Below are 20,752 nucleotides of genomic sequence, written 5' to 3' on the forward strand. Positions count from 1 at the left end.
ACTCGGCGACGGCTCGGATGGAGGTGGCGGGGGAGCTCCTCCGCACCCGCGATGAGGTGTTGGCCGAGGTGCGGCAACGCCTCGTGCAGGCCCAGCTGTTGTCCAAGCACTACTACAACGGACATCATCCCGAGGTGGAATACACGGTCGGCGATTGGGTGTGACTGCGCCTCCTCCATCGCTCCACTCAGTCCCTGGACCCGCGTGCGAAGCACAAGCTGGGCCCCCGCTACGCTGGACCCTTCATCATCTTGGAGCGCGTGGGGAACGCTCGCGTACCGCCTTCAGCTTCCAGCCGGTTCCCGCATCCACGATGTCTTCCATGTGGGGTTGTTGAAGCCTTACCGCGGAGAGCCACCTGCTGCGACACCGGCGCTTCCTCCTACTGCTGATGGGCGCACTAGTAGGAAAACCCTTATAGGCGGAGCTTAGTTCTGTGGCGCACCCCTAAGAATGCGCCACAGAATGTTATTTTGTGGCGCACCAGGAACAGTGCGCCACAGAAATAGCTTAATTTTGTGGCGCACCATGGAACCATGCGCCACCAAACTTGGTGGGCCCACACCCTGTCACGCCCAATCATTGGTTTTACTTTTTCTATGGCGCACTACACTTGGTGCGCCACAGAAATAACGTATTCTGTGGCGCACTGGCCTAGGTGCGCCACAGAAATAACGTGTTCTGTGGCGCACTGTCGCAGGTCTTTCCATCAAGGACTCGTTCACTGCACGGCGAGGGAAGAAAAGTGGCATCTGCTGCAAACTGCTATGCACCTGTGGAGTCTGGCGATAGTGGTGATGGCGATTACCATTATTCCCCCGATGAGTCCAATCGTGGTCCGGCCATGGAGAAGAGCGCAGGAGACGCGGCCACAAGGGAGGCGGCTGGGACTGCCGTGGTTCTGCGCCGGAGAGGCAGATCGGCGTTGTTGTGTCGTCAAGGACCCGTTCACGGAATGGCGGCCGGGGAAAGGGGGCTCTTCTGCAATGTATACTGCGGTGTATACTGCAACTATGGTTTCTGACCATAGTATTTGTGTTGACCAACAATGTATGAGGCACTTATTCCATTTTGTCATTCAATTTGCTTTGAGATTTTCAAAATGCCGATGATTAAAATGTTTGGTCCCCGTACACTTGGGGGTGGCGTAAGTCAGCCTGGTAAGATAGCACAAATATCAATCTCTTGTGCATCGGACTTGGTCTCACTTACGCCATCCCTGAATGTTAATATTTGTGTTGACCAACAATGTATGAGACATTTATTCCATTTCTCTTGTGCATCGGACTTGTTGGTCTCACTTTCTTCCATTTTCATCATAGTAGGAACTGGATATGAAGACCCCGATGCAAGCGAGCCTGGTGGGTAGAGATGAGGGAGCAAAGGAGGAACTGGGATGAAGACTACTTTGTATCTCGAAATTGTGAATTTGTATGAATTAAGAGTTGTATGCAAAACATTTGACACTTGACACTATATATGTATCTCGATCGGGCTCTAAGTACTGTGATGATGATGTATAATGTTGCTATGTTATATGTGTCCATATTATATCTGTCTATATTATATCTGTATATAACCTGTATATTGTGTATAAAACCTGTATAACACTCCAGGCAGTATAAAATCGAGTATACCTGTACAATGTTCTGTGGCGCACCAAAATGTAATTCAGTGGCGCACCTGTTTCTGTGGCGCAGGGGGAACCATGTGCGCCACAGAAACCTTAATTATGTGGCGCATGGGCCACTGCACCACAGAAACCTTATTTTTGTGGCGACGTTTCTGTGGCGCACCACCCGTGCGCCACAGAATCACTTTTTCGTGCGCCACTGATGAGGCTTTTCCTACTAGTGGCGTCTTCTTCCGAGTCCTGCAAAGGTGTTGCGGGCTCAGCTACATCGTGGCGTCTAGTAGTTGTTGGTTCAGTGGGATGGTCTTCCAGCGAAGGAGGCCACTTGGGAGCAGCGCGATGACTTCTGCCTCCACTAGCCAGACTACCAGCTCGAGTACGAGTTGTTTGCGCAGGCGGGGAGAGATGTTATGACCGGCTTGTCGTATACTAGGAGGGGGCCCAACCGTGGGCCCAATTAGGGGCTTAGCCCATTTATTTTTATCTCTTTTCAGCTCATAAATACTAGTTGTAATCAGACGTGATGAATCAAGCAATAATCATATCATTATTGCCGACTTCCAAAGGAGTCGGTCTCTCCTAACCCTAGCCGCTGCCGCCTCCCTGCGCCGCCGCCACGGCGCCCTGTCGCCGGCGCCCTCCTCCTCGGCCGCGCCAGCTCTCCTCCTTCCCCTACAACCTACGCCCTAGACACGGTAGAACCCCAGCTCCTACCATTTGTACGTGGCTTTTCTAATGCACTTTTCTGTTAATCTTGCAGCATCGATGGTGCATCTGGGTTTAAAGATGAGGAATTACCATCAATATTTGATTGCATGAGGACTACTATCCAATTATCAGAGGTGGCCACTATTGGTTTTGCACTATTTTTTATTGCGAAAGTGTCGTAGTGATTCCCATTATTATTTTCTTAATATTGTTCTTGGTGTTAAGTGAGAAGTTTCTCCAACCCTGATGCAAAGTGACCTCATACCTGGTGCATAATGCAGTTTACTCTATTAACGTTGGCAAGGATACCATGTTCTCTTATTTTCTTACTTGCATCATTAGCTTGCTAGTTCTTCAGTATAGAACATTTGGGGTTAACTTCTGCATTTCCAGGTGGGCAACGCGGCCATTATTGTTGATCCATCAAGTATGCAAATTATTTCGAAGGCTGCAGATCAAATACACCAGCATGATGCTTCTTTAAAAAGGAATACATGTGTCAGAGTGGAATCAGATGGTGCCTCCTCCTTAGCTGAAACAACTGAGGATAATGATAGGAAGTTTTTGCTGTCAAGCTCACATGTTCGTAATGACTTGAAGATGGAGGTCTCCTGTATAAACTTGTGGGGATGGACGAAACACAGGTCTACGGAGCAGAAGAGATTGCCTTCTGAAGGTGGTTTTCTGTGGCATCCTCTGAGACATGCTGCCATAGTTGCTATTCAAAATGCTGCCGAGAGGGATAAAATGTTATTCCATACTTCAACTTCGTCAACAACCAAACTAAAATTAAAAGGCGATATGCAGGCTTGTTCTGATAATCCACCAGTAAACTGGCCAAAGGTTGTTGCAAAAACGAGACTTGTTACTTATATCTTGCTTTCTATTGTTTATTTCTTTTTCGAAACGGATCTTGCCTTCTATTGTTGCCACTTAGCTTTCATAACCTGTGGACATTAGCTGTTGTAATAGTAGACTGAAAATAATGTTTGTTTCTAAGAAGTTCAAACTTGAACATCAGGATAAAGAACAATCTGCTCATCAAGAATGATGGAGTGACTTGTCTAGAAGAAACATGCCCTATCTTTGCATAGGATTTGACATCTACCTTGTTTGGGAACCATGCACGATGTAGGTTCACTATTGTGAGAGTATGACAGTTCTGGTCGTTGATTACTGTTTGGTGTACTGACATGCTTGTTTACATGTAGGTGTGCTATGTCACTTGTACATCAAAGATTCAAGTGCATCTTCTATGCTTTCCCTAATCCAAATGCTGGAGCTCTGGGCAGCGTCTACAGATTGCATAGGGAGAAGAGTTTAAATCACCATTACTCGGTTTTTAGGATAAAAGTGTCCGAGCCATATTTGAATGGTAGGAGTGATTTCTCTAACAAATGCTGCTCAGATTCTGCATCACCTTAGTTTGGAAACAGCATGAGCTTTTTTTTCTGGCTCTTTGGTTCTGCTTGGTCATCTCTGTTTTTTATGGGCGGTGGCGACTGTCTCATCTTTTTTTACTGAATGTTCCATGACCCCTTTATTTGGCTGATTTGCTCCCCTGCAAGCCTTCCCTTGCCACCTTCAGTACTTCGGTAGCCGTTGCCTTCTGTCTAATAGGTGTTGTGTTGCTTGGCTTCTGCTGTGTGTGCCTTCTCTATCTGGGTGTTCGGGAACATCAGGAGCTGTGTCTTAATTGTTGGTGATGTAGAAGGCTTCAGTGCATTGGAATGTGCTTTTCTTATTTCAGGCAATTCTCGGCATCTTAGAGGGGCTTGTCTGCTTTAGAGATATTGTCCTGTGTAATCAAACTTGACATAATCAATTGTCCTGTGGAAAACATATACCTTTAGGTCATTCTAAAAAATATATCTTTAGGTGCTACCTACTGAGTTGAGACGTTTTTTTCCCTTCGTTTTTTGACAATTCTGTATGGTGTAGTATCATTTGTTACTCAATCACTAGTAATCAGTGATGAATCTAGCTAATAGTTTCAATCAAGGTGGATCAGATCTTTGTAATTAAGTTTCTTGCCTGATCCAAATCTACAATTTTTTGGTGAGTAGTTACCTCCGATGTTCATAAATTTACACATGGATGTTTCAGTAGGTTGCTGCTTCAGCTAACAGAACTGCACATATTCAGTAATTTTTATGTATTTGGCTCTGATGCCCACCACATCTGTCATCGTAGCAGCATATATTCGAACAAAATGTCGCTTTTTTTGTTTCAGCATATTTTCATCTATAAGAAAGATAAGAAAAGGGACTGCATACCACAAGCAACTTATTGAAGTTTGGTCATCGCACATGTGAAATTAAGAAAACATACGATCATGAGCTCAGTACTACAGCATTCTTTTATATGGTTTTATCCTTTTAGTCTAACTATAAATTCTAACGGAATGGTTATGTTGGAATTTATAGTCGGAGTAAAAGGATCATCGTGACTAGCTTTCTTTAGCATCAAGATCTGTGCAAAAATGATTGGACATACCCAATACTGAAAGTTAACAAACATTATAGAATCTTGGAAAGTGAAAATATTTTTTAGCTTATAGGTGTAGATGCACCCACTGCCTAAAAAACATATTTTAAAATATTAAAAAATCTGGAAAAAAGATAGGTGCTCGTGAAAAAAATGACATTTTTCTTTGACTTCTGTAAAAAAAAATTGGTGCTCAAAAATAGCTTCTAACGAGACAATATTTTGTCCTTTCTTCCGACAAAATTTTGTGTGCGAACATAGCATGTCTAGACATACACCCATGATTTTTTTTTCAGAACTTTTCTACATTTTAAAATTCATATAACATACATTCATAATAGGTGCATTTGGACGTATCGGCCAAAAAGTAGGAAGGAAATTTTTAACCAGTCTTTTCCTTACTTTTATGGGCATCTCCGGCCTGATGTAAAACAGATCGAGTTGTCCGTTTGTGTGCAGGTGGATATGCGAGGAACAAAACCCCAGCCCAGTAGCCCCACGCAAACTAACCAACCTATTCGTGTTGACCTATTTGCGGCCCAAATTTGGGTTGGAATTGTGTTGGCGCGGACGTGTCGCAGAACGTTCCGGTGTCCACACTAGACCTCAACGGCCTCGCCCATCATCGACGTATCATAGTAGAAATCAGTTCATACACTACAAAAAAAGCTCCCCCTCTCACCTGGCTGATTTTTTGGACTGCCCAAGCCATAGTCGCCTACAAAATATTTTTCCCGACAAATACCCCTTTCCCGGCGACTAGATATGAATGCGGATACTTATGCGTCGTGACTTAGTCCATACCGACACTTATTAGTGCCTTGGTTGGTACCACTAAATATGGGTGCTTATTAATGTCGGGCTCGGGGAATAGAGGCATAAATATTTCAGTCATGCATTGTAAACGTCGTTAAAAGTTAGTCCCACGTTGAACAAAAGTCAAGCTCGTCTCATTTCCTTTCAGACTTGGCTCGTTGAATGGTATGTCCCACCACCTACGCGGTATTTGGCTGACAACTATTTATGAAGAAGCTACTAGTACTCACATATCCCTTATACAAACACACCGGCCACCACTCATCGTCTCTACCAACCTCGATCCCACCCGCCCGCCCGACCTCCAATCGCTGGCCACCGGTGTAGGAAGTTGACACACAATTGAGTCAGCGATCCATGCCTAAAAGGGAGCATGGTGGTGGCATCGCAATCCTCTCCCCTGTGTTCTTAGTCCCAAAACGTAGTAGTCTCTACTTCTCAGCCGACTTGCTTGGTCGGTAGGCTTCTTCTTCCTCCATTTTACAAATCATGTTTCATCCTTCTACAAATCCCATTTCGTCTTGATTTCAGATATGCACATAGTTCTTCTTTCTATTCACTCTTTTTATTTTCTATATTTTAAATGCCCGACAAGGTCATCGGTCTATTGTAAGTCGACGATGGCGCTCAGATCTGTAGTGATGGACTCCAAGATCTGCAGCGATGGACTCCAAGATCTGCAGCGATAGAGGTGACGGTAGAGGATGGACTCCAAGATCTACGCGCGAACCATGGTCTCCAGGATCGTCCACCCTTATCTTGATGGACAAGTTAATACATAATAGAGAGTGCTTGCAGAATAGACTAAAGGCTTAATGAGATCCATATGGATCTCATTATGTGGTTTCTTCATCCAAAAATGTTGTTAATCAAAGATAACTTGGCAAAAGTTGGAAGGCCAATCATAAATGTTGTTTTTGTAACAAAGATGAAACAACACAACATTTATTCATATTTTTTTATTTTTTTAAATGGTATGGCTTATTGTCTTGACTTTTAACGTACCACCTCACTAATATCAGAACTTGCTCGGGAATTGATTGAATGGTGTTGCTAAAAAATATAAAGTTTAAAACCGAGTTGGAGTTTGCTTTTTAGCTATTTGAAACATACACAATGCCTTTGTTTTTGTTTTTGGGGCATCTCCAGCGGCGCGACGCAAACGGTCGCTCAGCGACCGTTTTCGTCCGCCGTGACCGGAAATGCGTCTGGGGCCTGTTCCAGCGGGGCGACGCAAAGTGACCGGGCCGTCCGCGGAGACGCAAACCTGCCCAAATATGCGCCAGGTTTGCGTCTCCGCGGACGCCGGTCGCGCCGAGTGTCCGCCGAAAATGATGTAGGACCCGCGCGTCAGTGGCTGGAGGTCGATATTATTCCCGCCACTGGCCATTCCCCCGCGTGAAATTGGAAACTAGACCGGCGCGAGCAGTCCAGAAGCGATGGACGTCCTCGCCGCCGCAGCTACCGACATAGATGCGGAGCAAACCCTCGCACCCGCCGCCGCCCCATACTCCCCCGTAGCCACGACCATAGCCACAATGGAGGCTGCAGCTCCGGCGGAAGCAAAGCGGGCCGCCACCGACGGCGGCCGCGAGGCAAAGCCGAAGGCGGCAAAGAAGGTGCTCTCCCCGGAGGAGAAAGTCCTGGAGGCCGCGAAGCGTCGCGGCCGGCGCAAGAACCAGAAGATCAAGACTGCCGCGGCCGCCAACCAGCAGGCCTGGAAGATGCAGATCAAAGCCGGTGTCGCGTAAGTAGCCCTCCATCCGAGCTTAGCGGAGGGCTACATGCTCATCAAGAGAGAGGGGATCGCCGGCGTCGCTCCTCCGGCCTCGTCGGTCAACTCGGTAAGTTCCCAGCTGCGCCCTGGAATTCCCGCTCCCTTGCAGGGCCACGCGGCGTCGCGGTTCGCCTTCGGCCTGCCGCCGGTGAAGTTGACCGGGGTGGCGGTTCCCGACCTCAATCGGACGCCTAGAAGCGGTGACTCCTGCCCGGGCGCGACACAGAAGACGCGCCAGGTGCCGGAGGAGAGCATGCCGCAGCCCCGCATCCTGTTCGACGAAATGGCGCCGCCTGACCCAACCATGGACGACCCGGTACGTGAGCTCTGTCAATGTGTGCGAGTGCCCTGTATCATGCGTCTGATGTCCGGTCGTTCGTAGGACTATTGGAAGGACCGCCATGATTCAGACATCCAGGAAATTATCTACGGCGGCGGCTTCGTTCGTGATGATCGGGCCGGGACAGGCGCGCATGATGACTGGCCACCAACGCAAGATGCGGAGGACATCGAGACCGCACGGTTGTTCGGCACCCAACAGACGCAGCCAACACCCGTGTGCGTGGACGACTTCGACGACGCGCCAACACAGCCTATCCCCACGGACATTGCCACCAAGAAGAAGGGGGAGAGCCACAGGACACAAGGCTTCATCGACGCCGAGGACAAGTGTTTGTGTGAAGCGTGGCTGGCAACGACCCAAGATTATATTAATGGCGCCCAGCAAAAGGGCAAGGTCTATTGGGCCAAGGTCTTGCAGGAGTACAACGAGACCAGGATGCACCCGCCCTACCATATCACAGGCCCTCGGACGGTAGAGTCCCTCCGGAAAAGATGGAACTACATCAAACAAGAGACAAGCAAGTTCTGCTCGGCGGTCGAACATGCTATTAACAACCCCGTAAGTGGCACTGGCGTCATGACAGTGGTAAACACGATACAACCATCATCAATCTACACAATTTGCATCATTGTATGTACATCATTGGCGCCTATGATTGCAGGTATCCCGCGCCTTGGAGAAGTTCAGGGCGACGCATAAGAAGGGCTTCCATATGGTTGATGACCCACAAGTATAGGCGGTGTATCGTAGTACTTTCGATAAATAAGAGTGTCGAACCCAACGAGGAGCAGAAGGTGTTGACAAGCAGTTTCGATGAAGGATTCACTGTAAATGCTCACAGACAAGTTTTCAGGATATTTTGTGTAGCAGATAAATAAAATACAAGTAAGTAAAATGCGAGAGTAATAATTGCAGCGAGTGGCCCAATCCTTTTTAGCACAAAGGACAAGCCGGTTTGTTTACTTATGATGACCAAACGTTCTTGAGGACACACGGGAATTTAGTCTAGTGCTTTCGCTTCATATAGTTGATTAATCTTCATTGTTTTTTATAAGTGTTGTGTGGGTGAACCTATGCTAATGCACCGCCCTTCCTAGGACTAATACATACTTGTGATTAAACCCCTTGCAAGCATCCGCAAATACAAGAAAGTAATTAAGATAAATCTAACCACAACCTTAAACTCTGAGATCCTGCTATCCCTCATGCATCAATATACCAACGGGGGTTTAGGTTGCTGTCACTCCGGCAACCCCACAATTAGCAAACGAATACAAGATGCATTCCCCTAGGCCCATAAAGGTGAAGTATCATGTAGTCGACGTTCACATGACACCACTAGAAGAATAACTGATACGTCTCAAACGTATCTATAATTTCTTATGTTCCATGCTACTTTTATGATGATACTCACATGTTTTATACACATTATATGTCATTATTATGCATTTTCCGGCACTAACCTATTGACGAGATGCCGAGGAGCCAGTTGTTGTTTTCTGCTGTTTTTGGTTTCAGAAATCCTAGTAAGGAAATATTCTCGTAATTGGACGAAATCAACGCCCAGGGTCCTATTTTCACACGAAGCTTCCAGAAGACCGAAGAGGATAAGAAGTGGGGCCACGAGGCGACGCCACACTAGGGCGGCGCGGCCCAAGCCTTGGCCGCGCCGGCCTGTTGTGTGGGGCCCTCGTGTGGCCCCCTGACCTGCCCTTCCGCCTACTTAAAGTCTTCGTCGCGAAACCCCCAGTACCGAGAGCCACGATACGGAAAACCTTCCAGAGACGCAGCCGCCGCCAATCCCATCTCGGGGGATTCAGGAGATCGCCTCCGGCACTCTGCCGGAGAGGGGAATCATCTCCCGGAGGGCTCTTCATCGCCATGATCGCCTCCGGATCGATGTGTGAGTAGTTCACCCCTGGACTATGGGTCCATAGCAGTAGCTAGATGGTCGTCTTCTCCTCATTGTGCTATCATGTTCGATCTTGTGAGCTGCCTATCATGATCAAGATCGTCTATTTGTAATCCTACATGTTGTGTTTGTTGGGATCCGATGAATATTGAATACTATGTCAAGTTGATTATCAATCTATCATATATGAGTTGTTTATGTTCTTGCATTCTCTCTATTGCTAGTAGAGGCTCTGGCCAAGTTGATACTTGTAACTCCAAGAGGGAGTATTTATGCTCGATAGTGGGTTCATGCCTCCATTAAATGCAGGACGATGTGAGAAAGTTCTAAGGTTGTGGATGTGCTGTTGCCACTAGGGATAAAACATCGATGCTTTGTCTAAGGATATTTGTGTTGATTACATTACACACCATACTTTATGCAATTGTCTGTTGCTTGCAACTTAATACCGGAAGGGGTTCGGGTGATAACCTGAAAGTGGACTTTTTAGGCATAGATGCATGCTGGATAGCGGTCTATGTACTTTGTCGTAATGCCCTGATTAAATCTCATAGTACTCATCATGATATATGTATGTGCATTATTATGCCTTCTTTATTTGTCAATTGCCCAACTGTAATTTGTTCACCCAACATCTGTTTATCTTATGGGAGAGACACCACTAGTGAACTGTGGACCCCGGTCCTATTCTTTACATCTGAAATACAATCTACTGCAATTGTTCTTTACTGTTCTTCGCAAACAATCATCATCTTCCACACGATACGTTTAATCCTTTGTTCACAGCAAGCCGGTGAGATTGACAACCTCACTGTTACGTTGGGGCAAAGTACTTTGGTTGTGTTGTGCAGGTTCCACGTTGGCGCCGGAATCCCTGGTGTTGCGCCGCACTACACTTCGCCGCCATCAACCTTCAACGTGCTTCTTGGCTCCTCCTGGTTCGATAAACCTTGGTTTCTTTCTAAGGGAAAACTTGCTACTGTCTGCATCACACCTTCCTCTTGGGGTTCCCAACGGACGTGTGTTAATTGCACGCTTCAAGCTCTTTTTCTGGCGCCGTTGCCGGGGAGATCAAGACACGCTGCAAGGGGAGTCTCCACTTCCAATCTCTTTACTTTGTTTTTGTCTTGCTTTATTTTATTTACTACTTTGTTTGCTGCACTAAAACAAAACACAAAAAATATTAGTTGCTAGCTTTACTTTATTTACTGTCTTGTTCTCTATATCAAAAACACAAAAAAATTAGTTACTTGCATTTACTTTATCTAGTTTGCTTTATTTACTACTGTTAAAATGAATACTCCTGAAAACACTAAGTTGTGTGACTTCACAAACACTAATAATAATGATTTCCTATGCACACCTATTGCTCCACCTGCTACTACAGCAGAATTCTTTGAAATTAAACCTGCTTTACTGAATCTTGTTATGAGAGAGCAATTTTCTGGTGTTAGTTCTGATGATGCTGCTGCCCATCTTAATAATTTTGTTGAACTATGTGAAATGCAAAAGTATAAGGATGTAGATGGTGATATTATAAAACTAAAATTGTTTCCTTTCTCCTTAAGAGGAAGAGCTAAAGATTGGTTGCTATCTTTGCCTAAGAATAGTATTGATTCATGGACTAAATGTAAAGATGCTTTTATTGGTAGATATTATCCTCCCGCTAAAATTATATCTTTGAGAAGTAGCATAATGAATTTTAAGCAATTAGATAATGAACATGTTGCTCAAGCATGGGAGAGAATGAAATCTTTGGTAAAGAATTGCCCAACCCATGGACTGACTACTTGGTTGATCATCCAAACCTTCTATGTAGGATTAAATTTTTCTTCGCGGAACCTATTGGATTCAGCTGCTGGAGGTACCTTTATGTCCATTACCTTGGGGGCGGCTACAAAGCTTCTTGATGATATGATGGTCAATTACTCTGAATGGCACACGGAAAGAGCTCCACAAGGTAAGAAGGTAAATTCTGTTGAAGAAACCTCCTCCTTGAGTGATAAGATTGATGCTATTATGTCTATGCTTGTGAATGGTAGATCTAATATTGATCCTAATAATGTTCCTTTAGCTTCATTGGTTGCTCAAGAAGAAAATGTTGATGTGAACTTCATTAAAAATAATAATTTCAACAATAATGCTTATAGGAATAGTTCTGGTAGCAACTATAGGCCATATCCATCTGCTAATAGTAATGGTTATGGTAATTCTTATGAGAATTCTTACAACAATAGTAGAAGTGTACCCCCTGGTCTTGAAGCCATGCTTAAAGAATTTATTAGTACACAAACTGCTTTTAACAAATCTGTTGAGGAAAAGCTCGATAAAATTGATATTCTTGCTTCTAAGGTTGATAGACTTGCCTCTGATGTTGATCTTTTAAAATTGAAAGTCATGCCTAATAAGGATAATGAAAATAAGATTGTTACTACAGCAAATACCATCCAAGTTAGAATTAATGAGAATATAAGATTGATGGCTGAATTGCATGCTAGGTGGGATAGAGAAGAAAATGAAAAACTAGCTAAAGAGAACAATGTAGCTAAAGTTTGGACTATTACCACCACTAGTAATGATAATGCTTTACATGTTGCTACACCTCCTACTATCAATGGTAAAATAATTGGTGTTGGCAATGTTTCTACTCCTAGTGCAAAGCGTGCAAAATTACCTGAAACTGCTAAAACTGCTACTAAACCGATAAAAGCTATTTGAAATTTTTCAAAATGTTGGGGACAATGATTCCATTGCTGTAGGTCATAATGATTTAGACTTTGATGATTGTCACATCTCTGAAGTTATAAAGTTTTTACAAAAGCTTGCTAGAAGTCCCAATGCTAGTGCTATAAATTTGGCCTTTACAAAACATATTACAAATGCTCTCATAAAAGCTAGAGAAGAGAAACTAAAACTTGAAACTTCTATTCCTAGGAAGTTAGAAGATGGTTGGGAGCCCATCATTAAGATGAGGGTCAATGATTTTGATTGTAATGCTTTATGTGATCTTGGTGCAAGTATTTCGGTTATGCCTAAGAAACTCTATGATATGCTTGACTTGCCACCATTGAAAAATTGTTATTTGAACGTTAATCTTGCTGATAATGCTACGAAGAAACCTTTGGGGAGGATTGATAATGTTCGTATTATGGTTAACAATAACCTTGTCCCTGTTGATTTTGTTGTCTTGGATATTGAATGCAATGCATCTTGTCCCATTATATTGGGAAGACCTTTTCTTCGAACTGTTGGTGCTACTATTGATATGAAGGAAGGTAATATTAAATATCAATTTCCTCTCAAGAAAGGTATGGAACACTTCCCTAGAAAGAAAATGAAGTTACCTTATGATTCTATTATTAGAACAAATTATGATGTTGATGCTTCATCTCTTGATAATACTTGATTCACACTTTCTGCGCCTAGCTGAAAGGCGTTAAAGAAAAGCGCTTATGGGAGACAACCCATGTTTTTACTACAGTACTTTGTTTTATATTTGAGTCTTGGAAGTTGTTATTACTGTAGCAACCTCTCCTTATCTTTATTTTATTGCATTGTTGTGCCAAGTAAAGTCTTTGATAGTAAAGTCAATACTAGATTTGGATTACTGCGCAGAAACAGATTTCTTGCTGTCACGAATCTGGGCAGAATTCTCTGTAGGTAACTCAGCAAAATCTGCCAATTTACGTGCGTGATCCTCAGATATGTACGCAACTTTCATTCAATTTGAGCATTTTCATCTGAGCAAGTTAAGTGCCCCTGGAAAATTCGTCTTTACGGACTGTTCTGTTTTGACAGATTCTGTCTTTTATTTCGCATTACCTGTTTTGCTATGTTTGATGGATTTCTTTGTTCCATTAACTTTCAGTAGCTTTGTGCAATGTCCAGAAGTGTTAAGAATTATTATGTCACCTCTGAATGTATGAATTTTCAATTATGCACTAACTCTCTAATGAGTTTGTTTCGAGTTTGGTGTGGAGCAAGTTTTCAAGGGTCAAGAGAGGAGGATGATACAATATGATCAAGAAGAGTGAAAAGTCTAAGTTTGGGGATGCCCCCGTGGTTCATCCCTGCATGTTTCAAGAAGACTCAAGCATCTAAGCTTGGGATGCCCAAGGCATCCCCTTCTTCATCGACAACATTATCAGGTTCCTCTAGTGAAACTATATTTTTATTCAGTCAATCTTATGTGCTTTGCTTGGAGCGTCTGTTTGTTTTTGTTTTTTTTTGTTTGAATAAAATCGGATCATAGCATTCTTTGTGTGGGAGAGAGACACGCTCCGCTGTTTCGTATGAACACATGTGTTCTTAGCTTTATCTTTAATGTTCATTGCGAAAGTTGGACTATTTCATTCATTGATATATGGTTGGAAACGGAAAATGTCGCATGTGGTAAATGGTATAATGTCTTGAATAATGTGATACTTGGCAATTGTTGTGCTCATATAGATCATGTTTAAACTCTTGCATCATGTACTTTGCACCTATTAATGAAGAACTACATAGAGCTTGTTAAAATTTGGTTTGCACGATTGGTCTCTCTAAGTCTAGATATTTTCTGGTTGAGGTGTTTGAACAACAAGGAGACGATGTAAAGTCTTATAATGCTTACAATATGTTTATATGTGAGTCTTGCTGCACCATTTCATACTTGAGTTTGCTTCAAAAAACCTTGCTAGCCTAGCCTTGTACTGAGAGGGATTCTTCTCGTGCATTGATGCGTGTGGTTGACACGTCCGTTGGGAACCCCAAGAGGAAGGTGTGATGCGCACAGCGGCAAGTTTCCCTCAGTAATAAACCAAGGTTTAATCGAACCAGTAGGAGTCAAGAAGCACGTTGAAGGTTGATGGCGGCGGGATGTAGTGCGGCGCAACACCAGAGATTCCGGCGCCAACGTGGAACCTGCACAACACAACCAAACTACTTTGCCCCAACGAAACAGTGAGGTTGTCAATCTCACCGGCTTGCTGTAACAAAGGATTAACCGTATTGTGTGGAAGATGATTGTTTGCAGAAAACAGAGAAACAAGATTGCAGTAGATTGTATTTCAGTATAGAGAATTGGACCGGGGTCCACAGTTCACTAGAGGTGTCTCTCCCATAAGATAAACAGCATGTTGGGTGAACAAATTACAGTTGGGCAATTGACAAATAAAGAGGGCATGACCATGCACATACATATTATGATGAGTATAGTGAGATTTAATTGGGCATTACGACAAAGTACATAGACCGCCATCCAACTGCATCTATGCCTAAAAAGTCCACCTTCAGGTTATCATCCGAACCCCCTCCAGTATTAAGTTGCTAACAACAGACAATTGCATTAAGTATTGCGCGTAATGTAATTAGTGACTACATCCTTGAACATAGCACCAATGTTTTATCCCTAGTGGCAACAGCACATCCATAACCTTAGAGGTTCTTGTCACCCCTCCAGATTCACGGAGACATGAACCCACTATCGAGCATAAATACTCCCTCTTGGAGTTACTAGCATCAACTTGGCCAGAGCATCTACTAATAACGGAGAGCATGCAAGATCATAAACAACACATAGACATGAATTGATAATCAACATAACAAGTATTCTCTATTCATCGGATCCCAACAAACGCAACATATAGAATTACAGATAGATGATCTTGATCATGTTAGGCAGCTCACAAGATCCGACAATGAAGCACAATGGGGAGAAGACAACCATCTAGCTACTGCTATGGACCCATAGTCCAGGGGTAGACTACTCACACATCACTCCGGAGGCGACCATGGCGGCGTAGAGTCCTCCGGGAGATGATTCCCCTCTCCGGCAGGGTGCCGGAGGCGATCTCCTGGATCCCCCGAGATGGGATCGGCGGCGGCGGCGTCTCTGGAAGGTTTTCCGTATCGTGGCTCTCGGTACTGGGGGTTTCGCTACGGAGGCTTTAAGTAGGCGGAAGGGCAGGTCAGGAGGCGGCACGAGGGCCCCACACCACAGGGCCGCGCGGCCAAGGGGGGGCCGCGCCGCCCTAGGGTGTGGCCCCCTCGTGGCCCCACTTCTTCTCCTCTTCGGACTTCTGGAAGCTTCGTGGCAAAATAGGACCCTGGGCGTTGATTTCGTCCAATTCCGAGAATATTTCGTTACTAGGATTTCTGAAACCAAAAACAGCAGAAAACAGCAACTGGCACTTCGGCATCTTGTTAATAGGTTAGTTCCAGAAAATGCACGAATATGACATAAAGTGTGCATAAAACATGTAGATAACATCAATAATGTGGCATGGAACATAAGAAATTATCGATACGTCGGAGACGTATCAGCATCCCCAAGCTTAGTTCTGCTCGTCCCGAGGTGTAAAACGTAACACAGATAATTTCTGGAGTGACATGCCATCATAACCTTGATCATACTATTTGTAAAGCATATGTAGTGAATGCAGCGATCAAAACAATGTATATGACATGAGTAAACAAGTGAATCATAAAGCAAAGACTTTTCATGAATAGCACTTCAAGACAAGCATCAATAAGTCTTGCATAAGAGTTAACTCATAAAGCAATAATTCAAAGTAAAGGTCTTGAAGCAACACAAAGGAAGATTAAGTTTCAGCGGTTGCTTTCAACTTGTAACATGTATATCTCATGGGTATTGTCAACATAGAGTAATATAATAAGTGCAATAAGCAAATATGTAGGAATCAATGCACAGTTCACACAAGTGTTTGCTTCTTGAGGTGGAGAGAAATAGGTGAACTAACTCAACATTGAAAGTAAAAGAATGGTCCTCCATAGAGGAAAAGCATCGATTGCTATATTTGTGCTAGAGCTTTGATTTTGAAATCATGAAACAATTTTGTCAACGGTAGTAATAAAGCATATGTATCATGTAAATTATATCTTACAAGTTGCAAGCCTCATGCATAGTGTACTAATAGTGCCCGCACCTTGTCCTAATTAGCTTGGACTACCGGATCATCACAATGCACATGTTTTAACCAAGTGTCACAAAGGGGTACCTCTATGCCGCCTGTACAAAGGTCTAAGGAGAAAGCTCACATTGGATTTCTCGCTATTGATTATTCTCAACTTAGACATCCATACCGGGACAACATAGACAACAGATAATGGACTCCTCTTTTATGCATAAGCATGTAACAACAATTAATAATTTTCTCATATGAGATTGAGGATATTTGTCCAAAACTGAAACTTCCACCATGGATCATGGCTTTAGTTAGCGGCCCAATGTTCTTCTCTAACAATATGCATGCTTAATCATAAGGTGGTAGATCTCTCTTACTTCAGACAAGACGAACTTGCATAGCAACTCACATGAAATTCAACAAAGAGTAGTTGATGGCGTCCCCAGTGAACATGGTTATCGCACAACAAGCAACTTAATAAGAGATAAAGTGCATAATTACATATTCAATACCACAATAGTTTTTAAGCTATTTGTCCCATGAGCTATATATTGCAAAGGTGAATGATGGAATTTTAAAGGTAGCACTCAAGCAATTTACTTTGGAATGGCGGGAAATACCATGTAGTAGGTAGGTATGGTGGACACAAATGGCATAGTGGTTGGCTCAAGTATTTTGGATGCATGAGAAGTATTCCCTCTCGATACAAGGTTTAGGCTAGCAAGGTTTATTTGATACAAACACAAGGATGAACCGGTGCAGCAAAACTCACATAAAAGACATATTGTAAACATTATAAGACTCTACACCGTCTTCCTTGTTGTTCAAACTCAATACTAGAAATTATCTAGACCTTAGAGAAACCAAATATGCAAACCAAATTTTAGCATGCTCTATGTATTTCTTCATTAATGGGTGCAAAGCATATGATGCAAGAGCTTAAACATGAGCACAACAATTGCCAAGTATCACATTACCCAAGACATTTATAGCAATTACTACATGTATCATTTTCCAATTCCAACTATATAACAGTTTAACGAAGGAGAAACTTCGCCATGAATACTATGAGTAGAAACTAAGGACATACTTGTCCATATGCTACAGCGGAGCGTGTCTCTCTCCCATAAAGTGAATGCTAGGATCCATTTTATTCAAACAAAACAAAAACAAAAACAAATCGACGCTCCAAGCAAAGCTCATAAGATGTGATGGAATAAAAATATAGTTTCAGGGGAGGAACCTGATAATGTTGTCGATGAAGAAGGGGATGCCTTGGGCATCCCCAAGCTTAGACGCTTGAGTCTTCTTGATATATGCAGGGGTGAACCACCGGGGCATCCCCAAGCTTAGAGCTTTCACTCTCCTTGATCATGTTGCATCATACTCCTCTCTTGATCCTTGAAAACTTCCTCCACACCAAACTTAGAACAACTCATTAGAGGGTTAGTGACAATAAAAATTAACATGTTCAGAGGTGACACAATCATTCTTAACACTTTTGGACATTGCATAAAGCTACTGGACATTAATGGATCAAAGAAATTCATCCAACATAGCAAAAGAGGCAATGCGAAATAAAAGGCAGAATCTGTCAAAACAGAACAGTTCGTATTGACGAATTTTATTAGGCCACCAGACTTGCTCAAATGAAAATGCTCAAATTGAATGAAAGTTGCGTACATATCTGAGGATCATGCACGTAAATTGGCTTAATTTTCTGAGCTACCTACAAGGAGGTAGACCCAGATTCGTGACAGCAAAGAAATCTGGAACTGCGCAGTAATCCAAATCTAGTATGAACTTTTCTATCAACGACTTTGCTTGGCACAACAAAACACTAAACTAAGATAAGGAGAGGTTGCTACAGTAGTAAACAACTTCCAAGACACAAAATAAAAACAAAGTACTGTAGGTAAAAACCATGGGTTGTCTCCCACAAGCGCTTTTCTTTAACGCCTTTCAGCTAGGCGCAGAAAGTGTGTATCAAGTATTATCGGAGGGTGGTACTTCTACAGCGGGGTGTGGATTTTTCTCAACTATGCATCTTATCTTTTCTATGTGAGTTTCAGAGGCTCCCTTTTCACTAGTCTTGGGCTTGCTACTCTCATCAAACAAATCTTCAGGAACAATCCAATCAAAATTCTTTTCTAGTGCCTCACACATTCCCAAGAGTTTGCACGGTATTGATGTTTTAATATCCCCCTCATAATTAACTTCATTAGTGTACTTTTGTCTATCCTTTTCCATCCTCTCAAGGGTACTAGCAAAGTTGGTATAAGAGCCTAGCATATTATATTTAGTGAAGACTTTCCTAGCTTCTCTCGCTATTCCCCCAAATTCTTTAAGAAGGGTTTCTAATACAAAATCTTTCTTTTCTCCTTCTTCCATATCACTGAGTGTAAGAAACATATGTTGAATCACAGGATTAAGATTAACAAATCTAGCTTCTAATGCGTGTACTAAAGAAGCAACAGCAATTTCATAAGTGGGAGCAAGTTCTACCAAGTGTCTATCTTCAAAATCTTCGACCGTACTAATATGAGTGAAAAAATCTTCTATATTGTCTTTCCCAAGGATAGACCCTCGGCCTACCGGTACATCTTTAAGAACAAACTTAGGAGGAAACATGATGAAATAAGTAAAGTAAATGCAAGTAACTAATTTTTTGTGTTTTTGATATAGCAAACAAGATAGCAAATAAAGTAAAACTAGCAACTAATTTTTTTGTATTTTGATTTAGTGCAGCAAACAAAGTAGTAAATAAAACTAAGCAAGACAAAAACAAAGTAAAGAGATTGAGAAGTGGAGACTCCCCTTGCAGCGTGTCTTGATCTCCCCGGCAACGGCGCCAGAAATTTGCTTGATGCGTGTGGTTGACACGTCCGTTGGGAACCCCAAGAGGAAGGTGTGATGCGCACAGCGGCAAGTTTCCCTCAGTAAGAAACCAAGGTTTAATCGAACCAGTAGGAGTCAAGAAGCACGTTGAAGGTTGATGGCGGCGGGATGTAGTGCGGCGCAACACCAGAGATTCCGGCGCCAACGTGGAACCTGCACAACACAACCAAAGTACTTTGCCCCAACGAAACAGTGAGGTTGTCAATCTCACCGGCTTGCTGTAACAAAGGATTAACCGTATTGTGTGGAAGATGATTGTTTGCAGAAAACAGTAGAACATTATTGCAGTAGATTGTATTTCAGTATAGAGAATTGGACCGGGGTCCACAGTTCACTAGAGGTGTCTCTCCCATAAGATAAACAGCATGTTGGGTGAACAAATTACAGTTGGGCAATTGACAAATAAAGAGGGCATGACCATGCACATACATATTATGATGAGTATAGTGAGATTTAATTGGGCATTACGACAAAGTACATAGACCGCCATCCAAGCGCATCTATGCCTAAAAGTCCACCTTCGGGTTATCATCCGAACCCCCTCCCGGTATTAAGTTGCTAACAACAGACAATTGCATTAAGTATTGCGCGTAATGTAATTAGTGACTACATCCTTGAACATAGCACCAATGTTTTATCCCTAGTGGCAACAGCACATCCATAACCTTAGAGGTTCTTGTCACCCCTCCAGATTCACGGAGACATGAACCCACTATCGAGCATAAATACTCCCTCTTGGAGTTACTAGCATCAACTTGGCCAGAGCATCTACTACTAACGGAGAGCATGCAAGATCATAAACAACACATAGACATGAATTGATAATCAACATAACAAGTATTCTCTATTCATCGGATCCCAACAAACGCAACATATAGAATTACAGATAGATGATCTTGATCATGTTAGGCAGCTCACAAGATCCGACAATGAAGCACAATGGGGAGAAGACAACCATCTAGCTACTGCTATGGACCCATAGTCCCGGGGTAGACTACTCACACATCACTCCGGAGGCGACCATGGCGGCGTAGAGTCCTCCGGGAGATGATTCCCCTCTCCGGCAGGGTGCCGGAGGCGATCTCCTGGATCCCCGGAGATGGGATCGGCGGCGGCGGCGTCTCTGGAAGGTTTTCCGTATCGTGGCTCTCGGTACTGGGGGTTTCGCGACGGAGGCTTTAAGTAGGCGGAAGGGCAGGTCAGGAGGCGGCACGAGGGCCCCACACCACAGGGCCGCGCGGCCAAGGGGCCGCGCCGCCTAGGGTGTGGCCCC

General features: G+C 43.5%; 1 pseudogene; it reads left to right on the forward strand.

The window, feature by feature from the left end:
• Window positions 1-4,397, forward strand: part of LOC127316215 (tRNA-specific adenosine deaminase TAD3-like) — a 60,245-nt pseudogene extending 55,848 nt beyond the window's left edge.
• Window positions 4,398-20,752: the final 16,355 nt, after the last annotated feature.

Source organism: Lolium perenne, chromosome 7 (genome assembly GCF_019359855.2).
Source record: "Lolium perenne isolate Kyuss_39 chromosome 7, Kyuss_2.0, whole genome shotgun sequence".
NCBI lineage: Eukaryota > Viridiplantae > Streptophyta > Magnoliopsida > Poales > Poaceae > Lolium > Lolium perenne.